Source organism: Carya illinoinensis, chromosome 4 (genome assembly GCF_018687715.1).
Source record: "Carya illinoinensis cultivar Pawnee chromosome 4, C.illinoinensisPawnee_v1, whole genome shotgun sequence".
Taxonomy (NCBI): Eukaryota; Viridiplantae; Streptophyta; class Magnoliopsida; order Fagales; family Juglandaceae; genus Carya; species Carya illinoinensis.
The window spans coordinates 38,288,357-38,296,856 of record NC_056755.1 but is presented as its reverse complement, the minus strand read 5'-3'; positions in this window follow the sequence as shown (position 1 = coordinate 38,296,856).

Genomic DNA, 8,500 nt, shown 5'->3' with positions numbered 1-8,500 from the left:
CTCTACTCGCTTCTCAAATGCTAGAGGCGATCACTCGTGTGAGTGAGTCGATCTAAGCCTGTTGACATATCCTGTGTATGTATTAGAAAAAACAATACGATAAAGACAATAACTGAATCATATTGTATTAATATCCCAAAGGAAAGGTTACATCTCAATGTCATTTGAAACACAAATTACATTTACAGTCTTCGTAGTCCTAGATTCCTAACATGAGCCTCAAAGACATCTCTTGTTATGGGCTTCGTTAAGGGATCAGCAACCATGCGACTTGTAGAGAGGTGTTTCAGAACCACTTCCTTTTGCGCTACCATGTCTCTGATGTAGTGATATCTGATATCTATGTGTTTGGTTCTTCCATGGTATTTAGAGCCCTTAGTATATGCAAGAGCAACCGTGCTATTGCAGAATATTGTCACCGGATTTGAAGTATCCGTGCCAATGTCTAAATGCTTGAGGAACCTCTGTAACCAAATGGCTTCTTGAACTGCTGCAGAACAAGCTATGTATTCTGCCTCCATGGTGGATAAAGCTATACAAGGTTGTTTCTTGCTGCTCCATGTAATGGCGCCATTGTTGAGCAGAAAGACATACCCAGTGGTTGATTTATACTCATCTAGGTCACTGCCCCAGTCGGCATCGCTATAACCCCTTAGCTGCAAATCTGAACCTTGATAGCACAGCACATAGTCTGCAGTTGCCTTAAAATATCGCATAATCCTCTTGACTGCTTTCCAGTGAGCCAGTCCGGGGTTAGATTGGAATCTACTTACTAAGCCAACTGCATAGCATATGTCAAGCCGAGTACACATCATTGCGTACATCAGACTACCCACAGCATTAGCATAAGGGACACGGGCCATCTTTTCCTTTTCTCTTTGAGTCTTAGGACACAACTCTTTAGATAAGTTCTCGCTTTTTGTAACAGGAGTGTCAATGGGTTTACATTCACTCATTAGGAAGCGTTCGAGAACTTTCTTTATGTAAGTCTATTGGGACAAACACAATATTCTCTTTGAGCGATCTCTGTAGATCTTAACTCCCAGAATGTATTCTGCCTCACCCATATCCTTCATCTCAAAATTGAAGGATAACCACTCTTTTGTGGCGACTATCAACCCTTTATCATTTCCAGCTAGTAGTATGTCGTCAACATATAATGACAACATAATGAAACTCTTCTTGGATCTTTTGACATAAACACAATGGTCCTCTGTGATCATCGTAAACCTATTCGAAAGAACGGCTCGATGGAATCTGAGGTACCATTGCCTAGATGATTGTTTTAGGCCATATATAGATCGTTTGAGTTTGCACATTTTGCGCTCTTGACCTTTGACCACAAAACCCGTTGGTTGATCCATATAGATCTCTTCATCTAGTTCTCCATTGAGAAATGCTGTCTTAACATCCATCTGGTAGAGTTCCAAATCCATGTTTGCTACTATAGTTAGAATCAAGCGAATTGAAGCAAACCTCACGATTGGTGAAAAAGTTTCTTCATAGTCTATACCCTCCTGTTGGGTATATCCTTTCGCCATTAAGTGAGTTTTGTACTTATCTATCGATCCATCCTACTTGTGTTTGACTTTAAGAACCCATTTATTCCCAATAGTCTTACGCCTTGTCGGTAGATCAACCAGATCCCAAACCTGGTTAGTTTTCATAGACTCAATTTCATCATTAAGAGCTTTCATCCACTCATCTTTAGTAGAAGATGAGAGAGCCTCATTAATTGTCCTAGGCTCATCATCATCATGTGGAGCTACCATAAAAGCTTCCGTTTCAATCTCAAAACGACGACGGGGAATACTTTCACGTGTGTTTCTACGCGACTGAGGTTGTTGTGATTGATTGACAAGTGGTGTACTCCCACTCGGATTTAAGTCCTTATTTGTAGGAGCTTGAGGAATTTCTTCCTCATTCTCAACTAAATTCCTTGAAGCACTTTCCTCTTGTTCCATAATCTCATGAAGTTCTAAACTCCTATCAACCTCACCTCTACTTGGAAATTCATTTTCAATGAAGTGCACATCTCGTGATTCAATTTTAGTCACACTTTAGAGTGTTCCGAGTACCTTATAAAGATACACTTCTTCCCTCTAGGGCCTAATTTCCCATACTTATGAGAAAGATCATGAACAAAACTCGTTGAACCCCATGGCCTCAAGTTACTCAAATTGAGTTTCTCACCGGTCCATAGTTTATATGGAGTGGAAGTTACTGATTTGGAGGACACTCTGTTAAGAATGTAAGCAGCAGTCAAAAGTGCATCCTCCCAAAAAGAAATTGGTAGGTTTGCTTGCGCCATCATTGACCTAACCATCTCAAGCAGTGTTCGATTTTTCCTTTCCGCCACGCCATTTTGCTGCGGCGTACTCAGCATCGTTAACTGTCTTTTGATTCCTTTTTCATCACATAGCCTTTTAAATTGCTCAGAGAGATATTCTCGTCCTCGGTCAGTTCTTAGAGTTTTTAAACTCTTGTCTAACTGATTCTCAACCATTCTTAGATATCGTCTAAAACACTCCAAAGCTTCAGACTTATAGGAGATTAAGTAGACATGACCATAACGTGAAAAATTATCTATAAAAGTGATGAAGTAGACACCTCCGTGTCTTGCCCTCACACTCATTGGACTACAGATGTCTAAGTGGACTAATTGCAATGGAAAAGATGCCCTAGTGGCTTTTCCAAACGGTTTTCTCTTAGTTTTTCCCATTAGACAATGTTTACACGTGGGCAAGATGACCTTAACGAGATTGCCTATCAGGCCTTCTCTAACTAATCGAGTCATTCTATCTTGCCCTATATGGCCATGCCAAGCCTAGCATGCCATGTGTATGAATCCAAATTATCAATAGATGAAGAAAGAAAAGCAATAGATTCATTTATATTAGAATAAACCAAATCCAATATCATAAAACCGTCTTGAAGAAAAGTATTGCCATAAAACACATGGCCCAAATGAAAGGAAACATAATTGTTTCCAAAAATAATTCGAAAACCAAGTTTTAATAGAGTAACAACTGAAAGTAAGTTTCGTCGGATATCGGGAGCATATAGCACATTGTGAAGGAAAAGAGTGCGGCCACCCCGCAAGTCCAGCTTGTAGGTACCAAGTCCCAGTACCTCCACGCTAGCTCCATTCTCCACCTTGATATCATGGCTCCTAGTTGGAATCCGGCGATACTCCACAAATCCGACTCTATCTCGCGCTATGTGCTCGATCGCTCCTGAATCAACAGTCCACAAAGGATAGGAGTCAGCAACCATCACATGGCTAGTTACAAAAACAATGCGAGAAAAGTCAGAGTGTACCTTCTTCGGCTCAGTGCAGTCACAAGCGAAGTGGCCAATCTTTCAGGCAGTTGAAGCACTCTAATTTTGATTTATTTTTCCCGCGCTTGCCCCTCTTAGTGCGCTGAGAAGTTCCTGATATTTTTTTAATATGTCTAGCAGCCACTCCATTCTTGGACTTCTTGCGCTTAGGCCTTGATGCCTTGCGCGAACCAACATTAGCCACATATGCCGTATGATTGGGCTTAGCAGCCTCTAGGCGCTCAGCCTCCAATTCCAAATGAAGCGAGACATAATCAAAGTCTTTGATGTTCTCATTATGCGTCAGGTTCTGGCTCATATTCTCCCAAGAATTTGGTAGTGACCTAATCACTGCCTAGACTTGCTGTTCATCTGTCAGGTTGTTTCCTGTCGACCTAAGTTCGTAGATCATAGTTGACATAACCCTAAGATGCTGCTTCATCGTGTGGTCAGAGCGCATCTTATAGGAGTCGAACCTCATGGTTAATCTACGCAACTTAGTGACTGAAGTTCTACCAAACTTCAATTTTAAAGCTTTCCACATGCTTTGGGCAGTGTCATAGACCTTGAACTCACACATTAATCATTATGCATGCTGCTTAACATTATTATGCGCGCACCGATTTTTCTTAGCCCATTGAGTATAGGCTTGTTGATCTATTTTATATTATTCTAAGGTCCCTTCGGCGGGCACAGTAAGGGTGTGAGACAAGGCCTCAAAGACCTCTTACTCATCTAAGACATATTGGATCTTACGATGCCATATGTCATAGTTTTTCCCATCTAATTTCTCCCATTGTTTAAGTCGGCAACTATAGTCTTGGATGTCATATCACTACAATACGCAAAGAATGGATATTATACACACACTTAAGAAATCTGTCGCGTCCTTTCAAGATAAAAAATAATAATTTAGACATGTCGCAAGATCGAAAATCGCTAAACTTCATAATCATCTCTTGCGCCACAATATCCAATTATTACATTTCTAACCTAATTCCCGCCCAAATTATTTTTAAAAAAATGGGAGAATTTATCATTATAAATCTCAATCATACTCCCACTATCTTAAGTAGTCTCCTAGTCCTAATCATATGTAAAGACATAACCTACTAAAACCGCAGTAATCTTTTGGGTCAGTCTACAAGGATAGCTACCCAGACCAAAGCAACCTGTTGGGCCAGTCCAAAGACAGCCAGACTACAGCAACCTGTTGGGCCAGTCTACAAAGATGGTTCATATGAGACCATTACAGTCTATTTTTCTTGTTCCATCAGTGCATTTACAGTTCTTACTGGAGCCACTGTAGTCTTTTTGGCTATGCAGTGTATTTACAGTTCTTACTGGGGTCACCATGGTCTTTTGACTATACAATGCATTTACAGTTCTTACTGGGGTCACTGTAATTCTTTCAGTCTATCATTTACACTGACAATTCTAACTAAGACTACTTAGTGGGATTTTCTATTTTCTATTTTATCACTAAAAGAAATAAAGACTAATATCTGAACATTCAAGTCTAACATTCATAGATGATAAAATAATCATATTTCCATATGTTCAATACACACATACATGTTATCACATTTAATCTATAACATTAAATAAAAGATCACATGTAATATAACAATATGGAAAAAAAAAACATGAAAATAAACAAATATTCACATGTTATCACATTTAATCTATAACATTAAATAAAAGATCACATGTAATATAACAATATATCTAAACCTATATTAAATCATGCCAAAAAAAAAATTATTATTATAAATTTTATTATTATTTAACCAAAAAAAAAAACATTTAAAACCCCCATCTAAACCAAAGAATATTCGCAGCCCAGTGGTGTGCTCTCTCCTTAGTTTGGTGGTAGGTCTTGGGTTCAAAACCCATTTGTGCCACTTTATGGATTTGTTTTTTCGGTTTTTAATAAAAAGTTGCAAAAAAAAAAAAAAACACTAGGCTTAAAAGCCCAGCCCCTTTTTTTTTTCTTCTTAACCCAAAAAATAAAGTGGGCTGAAGTGCCGAAGCCAAGCCTGGCCCATCAGAGGGTAGATGACTCAAGTCATCTTCTTCCTCCAGCAAGTAACTCGAAAAAAAAAAATCCCAACTGCTGTTTATGGACGTCACCGGTGCCGCCGATCGCCGGAAACTGCTTCCAGAGGAAGCTGGGTGCTGCCGTAGCACCTAGGTGGTGCTGGCAGCACCTCTCAATGCGCTGCTCTGGTGCGCGTAGCACCGAGCCGGCCCTGCTCTGGTGCGCGCAGCACCAAGCCGGCGCTGCTTTGGTGTTGGCAGCACCCCTTTGGTTCGCACAGCACCGAGGTGGTGCTGCAAGTGCCTCCACAGTGCATGGAGCACCATGGGCACCTGCTGGTGCGCGCAGCACCGTGGTGTGAGCAGCACCCTCTGGTGTGCGCTGCACCTCCCACGTATGGGTGGTGCACGCTGCACCACTGAGAGCAAAGGTGGTGCTCGCTGCACCACCGTGTGTGGGTGGTGAGCGCAGCATCGCTGCACAGCGCTTCAGCCAAAAGAATTTTTTTTTTTTTTTAAGAAAACACTGCAGCACCACATGTGCGCGAAAAAAAAAATACAGTTTATATGCATATGCCAAAAAGAAACTGGAAGCAATTATAACCATGCTCTGATACCAATGTTAGAAAGCACAGCGAAAAGTACCTCAGGCTCAGTTTAAAGAAATGCTCCATAAGTTTCTCCAGCGTGACAAAAAAAAACAAGCATTTTCTCTTAGTGGTAAAGTGTACTATGTAATTATAAAACTAGAATAATACTTAACAAATCCACAGCCTATAAACTATTTCAAGAGAGAACAAGTGAGAAAGAGATTTTCACTATTGTGATTGATACACCAGAATCAAAAGGAGGGGGGCTACAGTTGGCCTTAAAGGCCAGTCCTCAATATGCTGAAAATGCATGGCTGTGTAACGCATGGCTGTCTAAAAGCCATGCATTTTCTAACTGTGTAAAAGCCATGCGTTACAACGTATATTCAAAAATGGGGGTCTGCCTGTGTGGGCTCCCCCTTCATTTAATACCCATTAAGAGAGGGAAAAGAGCTCAGGAACTCCTGAATACTAAAGTTAGGAATACGAAGGTGGCTGGCATCCAATGGAAGTATAGTAGAAGTGCAGCTGATTCATTGTTCAACACTTTTTTCTCTCTCTTTCCTTCTATATCTTTATTCATTCAGATTTTAGTTCCTCTTCATGAGTAGGGGTGGGTCACTTCTGGAAAGCATGTCACAAGCATTCAAAACCCAAATACAAACTTGTATACAATACTGAATGATATTAAATACTGTGATGACTGCAAATACTCCTGTGCCAGAAAGTTCCTGAACCAAAGGAGTAATAGAATGAACCCAGAATTTTTGGATCGGACCTTCCAATATGATATTTCTACAGTGTCGTGACGTCTGATGCTACTACAAATTGTTTGATGATGTTAAACTAGTTCAAATTTAGAATCAAGCCAATGGATTTCATACCTCGGGAGGCTCCCATAAGCTACCACCAATCTCTTCAATTACCTCTGCCCCCCTGTTGTCATCAATAACATCTCGTCTGCGTTGCATATGCCGAATTTGAATTAAAGCACGGAAGTGTTGGTCAACAGATTCTTCAAGAATATGATCAAGGATGTTTTCACCAAAGAAGTACAGAGTATACCTGATGGAATAATCAGTAACAATATGAGCATTAGGGGACGACGCTTGTACCTGTAAGAGGACGGCGCTTATACGGTTATACCCGTCGGCACAATGGAAGGGGACGGACACACGAGGGGGTGAAGTTAGGACTCGGTGCCGGGTATGGACAACGAAGCTCAATGAGTTTAATAAAATATTGATAAAATATTATTTTTAATATTATTATTATTTTAAAATTTGAAAAAATTAAATTATAATTTAAAAAAAGTTAAATTACTATTATTATATTTTGTATAAAAATTTGAAAAAGTTGTTATCATGAAATGAGATAAGATGATTTTTAAATCCAAACGGGACTTAAATCTACTCTCATCAATTGTTGGATCCTAATTAGGTCTCGACAATTATTTTTTTATTTAGTAATTAATTTTTTTTTTAATGAAGTTGTAAATTTTTTTAAAAAAATATTTTAAAAATATTAAAAAAAAAATGCTGTTATCGGACCCATATCGTGCTACGCCCTCTGGTGACCGGGTCATAACAAAACTCATGTCATATTCACAAATAAACAAAGTTCCAGTGTCAGACAAAGCGACAAGCACTCTCGCTCCGAATACACAGTTCCAGCATGTGCAGTATCAAGTTATCAACCATCTCATCATCTCATACGAAGGCTTCCGGATTACATCATTTTTTGTTTTGTTTCAATTAATCTGTTGGAAATGATACCCCAGCATGATGCACAAGCAAAAAGAGGTTTGTCACTCGTGTCACAAAAAAGGGGAAAAACTAACACATGCACCATAACATTTTGTAAAAGATGAGAGGGAAAGACAGAGAGAGCCCTTTTTTAATTGGAAGCTGCTACAACCACCGAGTACCTAGGCATTATTCTTCTTAATTAGCTGCCAACCACACACCCTTTCAAAAAGAAAGCCAGAACTACATGATTGTTTTGGACATACATCATTGATATCCACCAACCAAGTGAATTGTTAAAGTTTTCTAAGATAAATTGCATCCAGTTGCTCTTTATTTTATCAAGGCAGGCACGGCAGCTTGTATGTCTCATTATTGATTCCCAATTACTTGTTATAATTCAAGAAGGAAGCGCGCGCACTCAGAATGAAAATTACAAAGTGGAAATCTGCAATCTTGCCCTTGGAAGAGACTTGGTAGCCAAAGGGAAGATACAAGACGACAAACAATATAAGCAGGGGCCGAAGGAGGGACCTTTTCTTCATTATCAATCAGAGTACCAGAGAGAAGAGGATCACAGCTTCTACCAACTCATTTCCTGGCAACAAAATATAAAAATGCTAGGATCAAAATGGAATTCTCCATCATCAATCCGAGAAACGGAGAGGGAGGGATGAGACGGGAATTTCTTTGGTTTTTGCCGGATAGCGTGTGTTTATCACTAAATGTGTGGAGACAATTTAGGTAAATGACTCGGCCAAGGGACCAAGGTTGATAGCAATGTTCTGGGTGTATTATTACTAC